A 13,538-nucleotide genomic window follows, 5' to 3' on the forward strand; every position below is an offset into this window, starting at 1 on the left:
GCTATTTATTCTCCCTGCTCAACTGCAGGAATTGTTCCTGAATATTCATTTTTCTCTGAAACAATCAAAGTAGAAGGAACAATATGACCTGTACAAAGATATAAGGTGCCTACTTTCACACCTTTTGCTACTACAAGGGAACCTTTTGAAACCTTCCAATTTTTATCATTAAAAGTAATTACACAACCCTCATCACCGAGTTGCCCTGCTGAAATTAAATTCCTACTCAGCTTTGGAACATGTCTTACCTCATGTAGTAGCCAATAATTCCCATTCTGCAACTTAATCTTAATTTTTCCCTTTCCAACAATCTGACAGGGTTCATTATCCCCCAAATAAACAATCCCAAAATCCCCTTGGACATAATCAAAGAAATAACCTCTGTGAGGTGTAGCATGAAAAGAAGCACCAGAATCTAAAACCCATGAATCATCAACACTCTCTAAAGACAGAAGCAAAGCATCCTCTTCGGATTTATTACTTACCACATTCACCTCTTTGTCTCCATCTGATTTATCTCCTTCATTTTTCTTTCGAGTCCAGCAATCTTTCTTTTTGTGCCCTAGTTTCCCACAGTACCAGCAATCATTTGGTCCTCTCGATTGAGACCTCCTCCCCTTTGACTTTCCTCTTGATTTCCCATGATTTCTAGAGTTACTTCCTCTTTCAGTCGTTCTGCCCCTGCTTTGTGCATTTAAAGTACTTCCTGATGTAGATCCACCTAAGGATTTTCTACGAGTTTCCTCACTTAAAATAACACCGATCACATCATCATATTTTAGGGTACTTGATCCAGGAACAGAATTACTCATCGCCATTACCAAGCCATTCTAGCTTTCAGGAAAAGAACACAATATCAAGAGAGCCCTAATTTCTTCATCAAAATTGATACCCACAGAAGATAATTGACTAGTAATAGTATTAAACTCATTTAAATGATCTGCAACAGATCCACCTTCTGCCATTTTCATATTAAATAAACGCTTCATGAGAAATACCTTATTTGAAGCGGAGGGCTTTTCATACAGTGTCGCTAGGGTTTTCATCAAATCTTCTGTCGTCTTTGCTTTTGTAATATTAAATGCCACCGATGGTGCCAAGCATAACCGAATGCTTTCGAGTGCCTTTCTATCCAAAAGATCCCATTCAGCCTCTGACATAGTTCCCTAATTCTTGGCTTTTCCTTCCAACGGCTTCTGTAAATCCTTCTGATATAAATAGTCTTCCATTTGCATCTTCCATAACTGGAAGTTCTGCCCATTAAACCTATCAACCCTCAGCTTACCATCATCTGCCATTACTCCCACTCAATCGTGAGACTCCCACTTAATCATGAGACTTTCCTGCAGAGGATAACTGAAAAACAACTAGGCTCTGATACCAATAGTGGGGCCCATTTACCATTGCACCAAAAGCCATGACTGTTAGTGAACATGGAACACCACATAATTAACCACCTGTGGGCAGGGGAGCACGTTGCATCACCCAACTATCTCCCCCTCGATGTGCATACCAGGTGCTTACATGAGTCGGGAAGGCACTGGGGAGATTTGAACCCATGAACAGGCCAAAACCAGGCTCTGATACCACTTGTTAGGATAAACCACAGACAGAAATAAAAACTACATGCAAATATAACCAATAACAAAAATAATAGAACACATAGAAATGAACACAAGGCACCAAGATTTAACGTGGTTCACCCAATCCCTGGGCTACGTCCACCAAATAGCAAGTCTGATCTTATTACAATCCAGTGATTACAACCTGATTACAATCCGTAATCCCTTATAGCTCAATACCGCCACAAGAACCAATTTTGTATCACCACATATATAAAATACCCAACCCTAAGCCCTTTTTATACAAGTATTAAACCGCTTTAGGGTTACAACATGTCGGCCATATGTCGGCCATAATATGTCGGCTACCATGTCGGCTACTTCCAAAAAAACAAAAAATTTACAGTACTTTCCTGATCAGTCACCACCATCTAACAGTTTGTGGAGTCAAACATAGCAGATTTAGGAGACATCTTTGATGATCTACATCTTCTCTTTGATAAAGAAAAATCTTCTTCAGTTATCATGAGGGCTCACTCTAACCCTTTTGTTCATTCTCTACACAATTACTCTTCATAGATTGATGTGATTATGGATCCTTATGTACAATAGTTGTAGGAGGTCTCTTTATCATTTGAGGAGACACTTTGTTCTTTGGAACATGTTCTACATCCATCCTTGCTAGATCTACATTTGTTCTTTTTTAATAGTATTGGAAAGAGCGACCATCAACATGCACACAAGGACAATTAAGTAGGTTTCAGAGGCACCATTCATCTTCAAGATTCTTTCTACACATAGGAGAAGCATCTCACCTATACCTCTACCATTGTTTCTTCCAAAGGGGAGGGACATTATTCAACAATCATGGATTAGCTTCTACATTGGACCAACTATCACTAATTGGCATTATACATTTAGTGGGGGGGACTACCTTGTCTTCTTCTTCTTCTCTTTTATGCATGGGACTTTTTCCTCTTATGGGATTTTTTCCTTCTTCTCTTTTGTATATACTTGATGTATGTCATAATGGGGGGTTTTAATTACTCCATCCATCCATGCATCTTGTTTTTTCATCTCTCTTTGTGGGGGAGGATTTTTCCCATGAGGTTTCCCTCTTTCTCTGCTTTATGAGATATTGCATTTCATTATGTACATGGGTACCTAACATGGCCTAGTAACTAGGACCCATTATGCATTTCATCCTAGTTTTTGTGAGCTTAAGTGCATTCCCTTAAGTTGCACTTAAGGGGGGTTTTTGGTGTAAATACATATTTAATATTGACACTTTTCTTAAGTTTACTTAGGTTAATGTATTATTTTAGGTGAGACACTTAGGAGTTTGTGTACTCTTATGAGTTGTCATGTTGACAACATTGGAGTAAGCAACTCTAATTTAGCACATGGTGTCTACAACACTAGAGTTTGCATAATTAACTTAGTTTTCATGTAGACAACATAGTTATTTGCACTCTTACTTTAGTACATGGTGTCTACAATATAATTTAAAGTGCTACACCTTTCTAGGCTTATCTTCTCATCATTGCACTAACTCTTGTGCTTAATGGAGGATAATCCACTCCTGGTGGACATGTTCCTTGTTGTATGAATTATCAATATGTTGATTTCTAGACATTTTAGAATCATTCTAGAGGTCTTTACATAAAGGCACTCATAATGTACTTTCACATTGAATTAAATATTTATCGATATTCTGACCATAGTCTTTTGATCTACTGTTGTGCTTGTGCTTGAGTTCCTTGATCTTGGGTGAATATTGCCCTAAGGAAAATTCTTACACCAAAAAACAAAAACCATTGGTCTATGTAGATGAAACCCTACAAGGCCTTCTATAATTATGAGGCCACTTCCTCATTAGACTTGGTGTTCAGGGATAAAAGAGGACCTAAGGTGAAGGATATGATATTGAAGTGCCAAAAAATCCTCAAATACTCATGGACAAACAATAGTAAGCCCATTATATGCACACACACATGCACACTTATTGAGTATTACTATAATACCACCAACCATATGTCTATTTCAATGACACCCTACAAGGCCTTATATAGTTACAAGTTTACTTCCTTTTTGGACTTGGAATTGTGGGATAATAAAGCACCTAAAGTGAAGGATTTGACATTAAAGTGCCAAAACATCCTTAAATCCTCATGGATAATTAGTATTAATTCCACTTTACACACACACACACATGCATATACACATATACATATATATACACAAACACACATATACATACATACATACATATATCGAGTGCAGTTGTTATCTAGAAGATTTGGTCTACCTTGAAATATAGCCCTACCAACAATCATTCCTAGAGTAAAGTGTCATAAAGAAGCTAAATACTTGATTTTAAGGCCTCTATAAGATGGTCAAACAAAGTAAAGAAGTGGCTTCCTAGTTGGAGCTGTAAAGAGTACCAATTCAAAAGAGTTTCTACCTCTTGATGATAAGCATAAACCAATAATAGTGTTAGAGAAGATACTAATTTTTTAAAAGATGAAGTTGAGAAGGTAGACAATCAAGGAATATCTTATATTTTGAAACCTCTTGTGGTTAATAAATTTTGGGAATGAGATATTATAATGCTCCCTCCCCTTTAACAAATGTTGATAAATGTATATTTTTTGGTGGCCCATTTTCAATTCTTTGTGGGATATTATTAGTTCATGAGAAAGGGAATTGACAAATTTTTATTATGGGCCTATTCCATAAGACAACCTTTCTCAAATGGGGTAGTTTTCTTATTCACTCCATCACAAATTAACAACCGACGCAATATCAATATCAATGGTAAACTCATGAAAGCTTCATATAGGGAGGATGCCAATAAATATTGGATTGACATAAGTTTTATGAATTCTCATTATGTGTCTAGTATTTGAGGGATGCTACAACACTAGTTGTAGACTTGCAAATTCTTCACAATAACCCTCTATTTTCTAAAAGCTTGGTCAACTATAACTAAGAACTATTTACTTTTTATATTGAAAGGAACAAACATAAAAATAAAATATGTTGAACATTCCAAATAAATGAGAGGGGGGAGAATCAAATATACCTACACAATAATTTTTTAAAAATTCTCTATCGGTCAACAATTAAGCAATTCTAATAACTAATTAAGATTTTCAGTTTAGCACATGAAACATCCAAAGTAAATGTAAGCATGATATACACAAGAACACCAAAGTAGAGAACACTAGAATTTAGATGGAAAATCCAAACTGGGAAAAGCAATGGAGAAGCTAATTTTCATTAAATATGAAAACACCTACTAAGGTGATACTGAAAGGTGATTTGATGTAAGTGATTCACTCTATGATAAATGCTCACTATAAAAGGCTCAGTGCTATTACAATAAGAATCAAAATTGGCTGACTAGGTACCCTAATAAAAATGGATATAACAAATACTAAACTAATTTAATTGCATCTAATATGCATGTACAATTCAACAATTATGCTATGGTATCATGAATCAAAATGAACACTAAAACCAATATCATAATTTCGCACACACACACACACACACACACACACACACACACACACACACACACACACACACACACACACACACACACACACACACACACACACACACACACCCATAATATATCATGCCTATCACTTATCCACCTTGATTTCTTGGTGCTACACCTTACACACTCAAATGAAAAGCTTACATATGGTGGCTTCACACTAGAAGTATGATATCACCAATTTATAATTATATTTAATTCATAGCATCATACCTCAATCTAGGACATAAATTTAAGAGAAGACACTATAATACTAACCTTGGATAGATTAGACTTAAGATGTTGCAATTAATTTTGTATTTACCAAAGCCATTTCAACATTGCAATCAAGACCGATGGGTACACAAAATAAATGCTAGCAAGCATACAATACTTTTTGAATGTGATGTGGATGGTCCACTGATCCACCTTTGATGTAATGAGAAACATGAGATGTCTTCTTTCTTAATCCTCCTCATGCTTCTAAAACCATCAACATGACCAATACCATAGAGTGTTGGTATGGAGGCTTTTGATATCAATAAAAACCAATTCTAGTACTTTGTGACATAAAAATCTTCCCCTTTCCACTATAATTTTTTTTTTGAAAAGAAATTGATCAAAAAGAACAACCAATTTTCCAAAAATCCAAAGAAACTCCCCTTGAGTAGATGTTCTATTTTGTTTTCTCCTTGTTAATCAATCTCCCTCCTTTTTCTACAATAGAAAAATGCCAAAAATAAATCAAATAAAACTATCTATAGTTTTAAATACCTTTCTATACCTCCCCTTGAAGATATATAACTCTTTTTTTCCATTATGCACTCGTTGCTTCCAATCAAGCACACAAATTGTCACATTCAACCAACTTGTCAAAAAATCCTATCTAATTAGAAATAAGAAATATCTACTCAAAATTCTTAGCATTAGTATTGTTCTAAAAAAATTCTCAAACCTAACTTTGACCATGTCCTTCATAAGTGAGAAGATCTTGACTAGGTCATCCTTCCACCTTTCTTAAGAAAATATCTCATCCTAAAGTTATACTCATTATTTGTCCATATTTTCTTTCTATGAAAATATTATAGGATTTTCTAACCTCATTAAGCTTAGGCTCAATCTTCTCAAATTGTCCTATGGAATTTCCAAGAATAGAAGGCCAACAAAAACATTATTGGTAGACCTCTGAGATTATCTCGAAACATGTTCTTGTCTTACCAATAAGAAGGGATAATATCTTCTATAAACTATCTTCACTTCTTCTCAATTTTACTTTTGACTGTCCAAATATCACTACTAGACTATAATAAATTCTTTTTGTTTCTCACTTGTCTTCATCCTCTTAAGTTTAGATAGTGAACCACCAATGACCACTTCCAATTTTCTTTGTTCATAGAGGAACCCTCATCAATCTAGTTTATTGATAAAACATAGGCAACTAACAAAAAATAACCTAGCCTCAAAATAGGCTATAGAGTGATTTTTAAATTTTTCCTACCCTTCCGAATTTCTACAAATCTATCTACTTATATGAATGCCCATTCTCCATACAAAATTCACATTATTGAGAAAATAACCCATGATGTATAATAGCAAGAACTAACCAAATATCAATAACAAAAACTTTTTCTATCTTCCAATGACATCTTTAAATTCAAAAATAAGTTTTCTAACAATCTTTCGCACAAATTTATTTTAGTGTTCTCATGCAACATCTTGCATGTCATACTAACAACTATGGATGAAGTAGAACCTTCACAATTTTAGAATTGAATTTTTTAAGACATGTCACATGCAACATACCTCACAATAGGATCCTCAATAGTATGAATTGTGAATGTGTTTAAATCCCTTTTGATCACTATTAGGACTTCTACCTCTTGATAACTGGTCAACTTCTTCATAGGAACTTTCCTGACAGTACACAAACCAATATTTTCTTTAAATACTTCCTCCATTATGAGACATGATCTATCCATAATTAGTGTTTCACCCTAAATTCACTTCAATGTGAACATGATGAAATCCTTGTCACCACACCATGAGAATTCTACCCAAACATAGAGATCTATCTCTCTTATTTTTTTCATCCCTTCTAGTACTCTAGACTCTGACTATTTTATGCATTCCTAATTGAAGTCTTTTAGCTTAATTCCTTTTTCTTCTTCCTTTTACAATGACATGAGAAACTAATCTAGGTGCTAGGATTCATCACAAGTTCTATTTCCTTAGGTGCTTTACAACTTTTCAAATGAAAACCTTTGTACTATGATACCAACAAATCCAAAAAAAGCCTTTTAAAATGCCATGAAATTTCATGCTCAAATTAGTTAATGCTAATAAAATCAATGTATTCATTTTGTAAATCATTAAAAACCATCTTTTTATCATAAATTATTTTACATATTCATAGGTGACAATCTAGTTGCAATCAATACCACTTTGGAATAGGGGCAGAGTACAAATTAAGTTGTTCGATATTAAAAATAAGAACTATTAATTTTTATTGACAAAAGGAGCAATAGGAGTAAAATATTTAACTTTTTTGATACTAAAAATAACACTTGTTCAATTTTATAGATAAAGACACAATAGCGATAAAAGTAAAAGAACTCTGAAATTGAAAAATACTTTTTATATTGATTTGAGCATCACCAAGATAAACTCATTCTATAAGATAATCATAAAACCCTACATATCCTCTATTCTCCCTCTCAAAAAACCAAACATTTATCTTTCCCTCATTTTAAATCATTCTATATATATATATATATATATATATATATATATTCAATATTTATAATTTAAAAATGTAATTTTTTATGACCTTCTATTCTTAAAAAATCTAAACCAAATTATAAATATTTCTAAAAATATCACACCTAAGGTCCCATAGCATTGTTGGAAATATTATGACAAGCTAAGTTACTAAGAGGGGAGTGGTGAATGAGTAACTTCTAAAACTTTTATCCCAATTAGCAATTAATCCTTTATATGAATTTTGATCTAACTTTATGCATGAGAAATTGAGAAAACATGAAAGCATACATAACACTTTGACACAAGATTTGGTGACCTAAAAACCCTCCAAATAGAAAGTAAAACTAGGGTGGGGATTATACCCACAAGATTTAATACTATAATATAAAGTTGGCTTGTTAAGGCTTACATTGATCACTTTTGATGATCTACCCTATTAGGAGCAATAAGGACTGCTAGATTCACCTTGTGAAAGGATTTACAAACATACAATAAAGTATGTAATTGGTAAAGAGATTTACATAAGACTGTTAGGTCTACCTTGTTAAAGAATTTGATTGATCCACCTATTAGGATGAAATAGTAGCTGACCTCTAATTTGCAACTTTCTTTGTTGAATGAGATTCCTCTGAGTGTACAAATCACCTTACTGTGATAGATGAATCTTTGCTACTTCTTATACTATTGTAGCCTTTGTAATTCACTCTTGTTCTCTTCTATGATGATTACATTACATATATATCAATCCAATTACATAATTACAAATTCAATCATAATACAAGTTTACACAAAATATTACAAAGTCAGCCAAAGTGTAGAAATGTAGGCTTTGAAGACTAACTCGATGAGGTTTTGATACTCGACATCCATTGTTAATGCCCAACATCATCATGCACTCGGTAGGCATAGAAGCTTGGTCCATATTGATCACTTCTAAGTAGTCTTCAACTCAGTTTGCACTGGTGACTTGATGAATATTGTGAAACTCAACATATAAATTCAATCATTTGGTTAACACTGTATAGCTCAGTAAACTTTATCACCTTGAGCTTGGTATAAATTGAGTCTCTTGGTTAACACTGAGTAGCTTGGTCAACACTGGACTCACATCACATCAACTAAAAACTTGATAAATACTACACAACTTAGTTTACATTGGTAAACTTGGCATATACTAAAATGCTTAGTTTACACTGCTAAATTTTAACTCTGTAGTAACTACTCAGTTCAAACTAAAATTTTTCCATAGAACTCAGTAGCAACTATAGGACTCAATAGAAACTAAAATACTTGGTTAACATTATTAACTTCACAATACGCTCGGTATAAACTCACAATCTAAATAAGTGTATGTCACTAATAACAAACATGATTGGAATGTCAACAATCTCCCCATTTAGCATTAGTGACTAAAAAACTTATTAGTCAAAACTAAATTATCCATCACCTTATATCTCCAACTCAGTAGAGAATACTAGTTTTGAGATTTTTCAAATTTTTTTTTGTAAAGGATACATTTCTGTAAATGGTAATGCTTCCTCCAAAGATAGTATACAATATATATTTCTCCATACTTTCTTGCAATTTTCTCCCCCTATCATTTTACATATTTCTCCTCTTTATATCATCTTATATCTTTTTAATATCTTCTCCCCCTTTCTAACATTAATGCCAAAGATTTATGGTATATGTTTTTACATAGTAATGCCAAAATGAGACAAGAAATCTAAATGTACCTTTAGTATGATTTCCAAAATCTTGTCCCATCCTTGTTCTCTTGCAAGATCCTACATGTGTATAATGGCACCTGCACTTCTGTTGAAAGTTCAATCATATGGTCTGCAATAGAGAAATTATTATCATGGATGAGAGTTTTTGAATGAGCAATATTCTTTTGTAGTGCATCCATGTTAAGGAGTGTCATATTTTGGATATCTACCAATGTAGATATGATTTTGGCCTCTTCTTTAAGAAATTTTGCCTATATGTCTATCAAAAAATTGTTCCTTTTGAAATGAGTAGCGCTTGGACTTAGGTCAAGCTACAATTTTTGAGAACTTTCCTTTAGATCTTCATCTATCCTAAATAATTTGTCCTTTTTAAAACTTGGAATATCACATAATTTACCAAAAAGTAAAGTTACATTTGTACAAGAAGTTTCAAGAGAACTCAAAATAGTAGATAACTCTACTTGGTAAATGGGAGTCTTTTGAGAAATAAGTTCTAAGACCTTATTCTCAAACTTCTTCTCTACTTTCTATAATAATTTATCTTGTCCATATTGATCTTCATTATACTTCTAGACTTCTTTTACCAACTGATACAAAACTGGCTGAGAAGAATCAATCTCTATACCTATAGCCTCTACCAAAATATTCTTAGCATCCTCAATGATTTTAAATTCTTTATCTCTTTCCTTTCTTAGCCTCTGTTGCTTGGCTTTCTTTTGGAGTAATTCTCCAAAGGTTTGCATTTTATTAGGATTGAGTTTTGAAATATCCCAATTAGGAATCACAATTTCCTCATCAAGATCTACATCCTCCTCCTTTTCTTTACCTTTACTCAATTTTTTTTTTGCTTGATTGAGGCTTGGTCTCAACTTTCCTTGCACTTATTTTTTGTGTACTTGGAATGGAACCATAGTAGAAATAGTGGGGCTTGCTACAAAAATTGGTACTGCACTTATTGTAGAAATAGTAGTAGAAGTACCTATTAAAGCCAAAATTGATCTATCCAAAACTGTTGTATTCAAAACTATTGAAGAGGGAAGAGTCTACAACTCAATAGATATAGTAGTTGACACTTTATTCAATGATGTACTGAGTTGAACTAGTGTAAAGATTGATTGGATACTTGTGCTTGTGGTGCTAGACACAATCAATCCTATAGAGGTTGTCTCTGTGCTTGATCTTGTCACTATTTTACTTAGAGAGTGAGGAAGTGAGGCAATAACTACTGCAAAAATCTTGACTTGGTTAGTTTCCTCAACATCTTGTGTTCCTTCCTCGATAGCCTCTTGCTTATGTTCCTCTTCATCATCCTCATTATCAAAATGTGTTACTTCTTCATCATTTTTCTCTTCATCCTTCTCTTGATCATCATCTTTATCACTTATGTTGATCGAAAAATCACTTGGTTTGTGTAGAAGATAGATATTTTTCCATGTGTTTGTTGCATTCTTCACAACATGCTCTATTTCTTTCAACAAAATTAGACAATTATTGAATCTGAAAGTCAAATTTTCATCATTTTTCTTTAAAGACTCCTTGATTTCCTTGTCAATCAAACTTGGTATCAATTGCCTCAGGGTCTGCTCATGAATGTCCTTTGTAGTTTGTATTGCATGTTCCCATCTTGGCTTAATTTTATTAATTAAATCATTTGGAATTTGCTGAGTGAGCTAGTTAGGTAAGTATTTCTATTTGCCCATTTTAGATATCAAAATATCTTCAATCTATTTTTTCTCATCAACTATTCTAGTCTCATATTTTAGTGCCTTGAAATTTGTTATCCTAGAACTTGATTCTAATTCCTTCATCCTCTCTTCAAATGTGGGTGGAGATCTCTTGAAAATTATATCTCCCCCTTCTTTGTTTGCCTTCTTCCTAGAGGATCTCTTGGTAAATACTATAGTGGGTGTCTTCGTGGGCTTGGTAATGATTAACTTGCCCTTTTTCTTTAGTGGTTCCTCTTCCTCTACTTCTTCATCTTTACCTTTTCCCTCAGTCAACAAAAGAGTAGAACTTATTTTTAACTTGGCAATTATTTTCTTTCCTTTGATAATCGCCTAAGGGAGCTTAATTTATAGTTCTATCTAGGCCTTGGCCTCATCACATGTTCCAAAATATGTAGCCTCAAGGTCAACTAGTTCATTAATTAGTGCCTCAATAATATCTTTTGTTTCATCAATTTTTACCTCATATCCTAGAGGTTTTACCAATGCAATTCTAGGCCTAACTACCTGAATATATACCTTATCGCTATCCACCATAAAACATACATCATCCTTATAATTTTCAACTAGTTTCTTGGGGATTTGGTATCTCTTATTCATTTTATCCTTGAAAACATCAAAATAATTATCCATAATACTAGTATAATTTTCTCCCATATCAACAATATATTCATTAGTTTGATATAGTACCAACACATCTTTCCTCCACACGATAGTGCCTTTTGATGGAAAGAATTTTGAACATAAAAGAATAAACATGTCAATACAGAGCCAAACTTACATAGATTATTCTTTGATCTCCTGATGCTCTCCATGTTCTTTTGATTCAATAGTAGCTTGGCAAGGTAAAGAGAAAGGTTATTCTTGATAACTTTGTATGTCAGGTCAACTACTTCACACGACACACTATTCAACCTAATCAAACTACAAATCTTGTGTGAAATGGCATGAATGCAAAAATTCAATTCTATTTTAGTGACACTACTAATTTTCATTCCCCTACCATCCCACTCAGCTAGGGTTTTCTTCTCTAGTTTGACTTGATCTAAGGTTTTTGTCATTTTAGCTTTAGCTAGCATAGGGAGACTAGTAATCCTATGAATCATCTTCTTTGTAATCAAAATAGGTTACTCCAACAACAACTGTCCATTGTGCACATGGCTGAGAATATACCTAATCCATTTGACTTTGAAATCATGGGACATGTGAGGAATATGGGTTAAACCTTTAGCCTCAAGATGTTGGTGTTTAGGTTTCAAAATGCCATCAACACATAACTCTTTTAAACATTCATCCATTTCTAGGGTGCCAATATCTTGAATCACACATTTAAAATGAGAACAGATGTTGTTGATTAATAGTACCTTGGAAGGGATTTGTGACTATGCTCCACTCAGGTCTGGGGTTTTAGTGACTATAGGAGTGAGCTTAAAATCTAGTACATTCCATTCTACATCATGAACTAACATGTTTGACCCTCACTTCACCTTGCTACTAGTTACTACCATCTTCACTTGGTAGGGTTTTGAGAGAATTTGAAAATTTTAACAACAATTCACTCAAATCACTTGAATGCTCTTGAAGATCACTCTATGCAATTTTCTCTCAAAAAATTATGATGAAAATGACTTTGATTTCGTTCCTTTTATTAAATTTCACCATAAATGCCTAGTATGAAAGTTAAAAAGATTTGACAGACTGTCATCCACTTTGCTTGCATTGATTACTTGGTGAAGTCCTTGATCATTTGGTAACCACATGTAAAACTTAGTTACTCCCAACCTTACTTGGTAGAGTCTATAACCCAACCTCACTTGGTAAGGAAGATAACTCGATAGTATCTTTTACTCAGCAATCCCTTTCACATCTGGAATGCTGATATGAATCTTTTGTCCTCATAGTTAGAACTTATTTAGATGTCTTCTTTTCCTTTGAGAAATCAAGTGGAAATAGTGGAGTCACTCAATTCTTGAGTGACTTGAACATCATTTCTTAGACTTGCATTCTTGGTTGACTTTGGAACCCATTGTTGTCTCATTTGTTTTTTGATGTTGTCATATTTTGCCTTCTTTTCATCTTCTATTCTTACAGTTCTTAGCAAGGCAACCAAGTTCTAAATAGATGAAAAATATTTTGGTAGTATCTCTTGTACTCATGTGATGTTTTACACAATTCATACCAATGTGTTCAAATTTTCCACAGTAATGGCATCTAC

General features: G+C 33.6%; 1 pseudogene; it reads left to right on the forward strand.

Annotated features, from left to right (window-relative positions):
- The window catches only part of LOC149533260 (pentatricopeptide repeat-containing protein At1g11290, chloroplastic-like), a 291,825-nt pseudogene that overhangs the window by 84,851 nt on the left and 193,436 nt on the right, over window positions 1–13,538 (forward strand).

Source organism: Cupressus sempervirens, chromosome 10 (assembly GCF_028749045.1).
Source record: "Cupressus sempervirens isolate cs-2001-9-10 chromosome 10, ASM2874904v1, whole genome shotgun sequence".
NCBI lineage: Eukaryota > Viridiplantae > Streptophyta > Pinopsida > Cupressales > Cupressaceae > Cupressus > Cupressus sempervirens.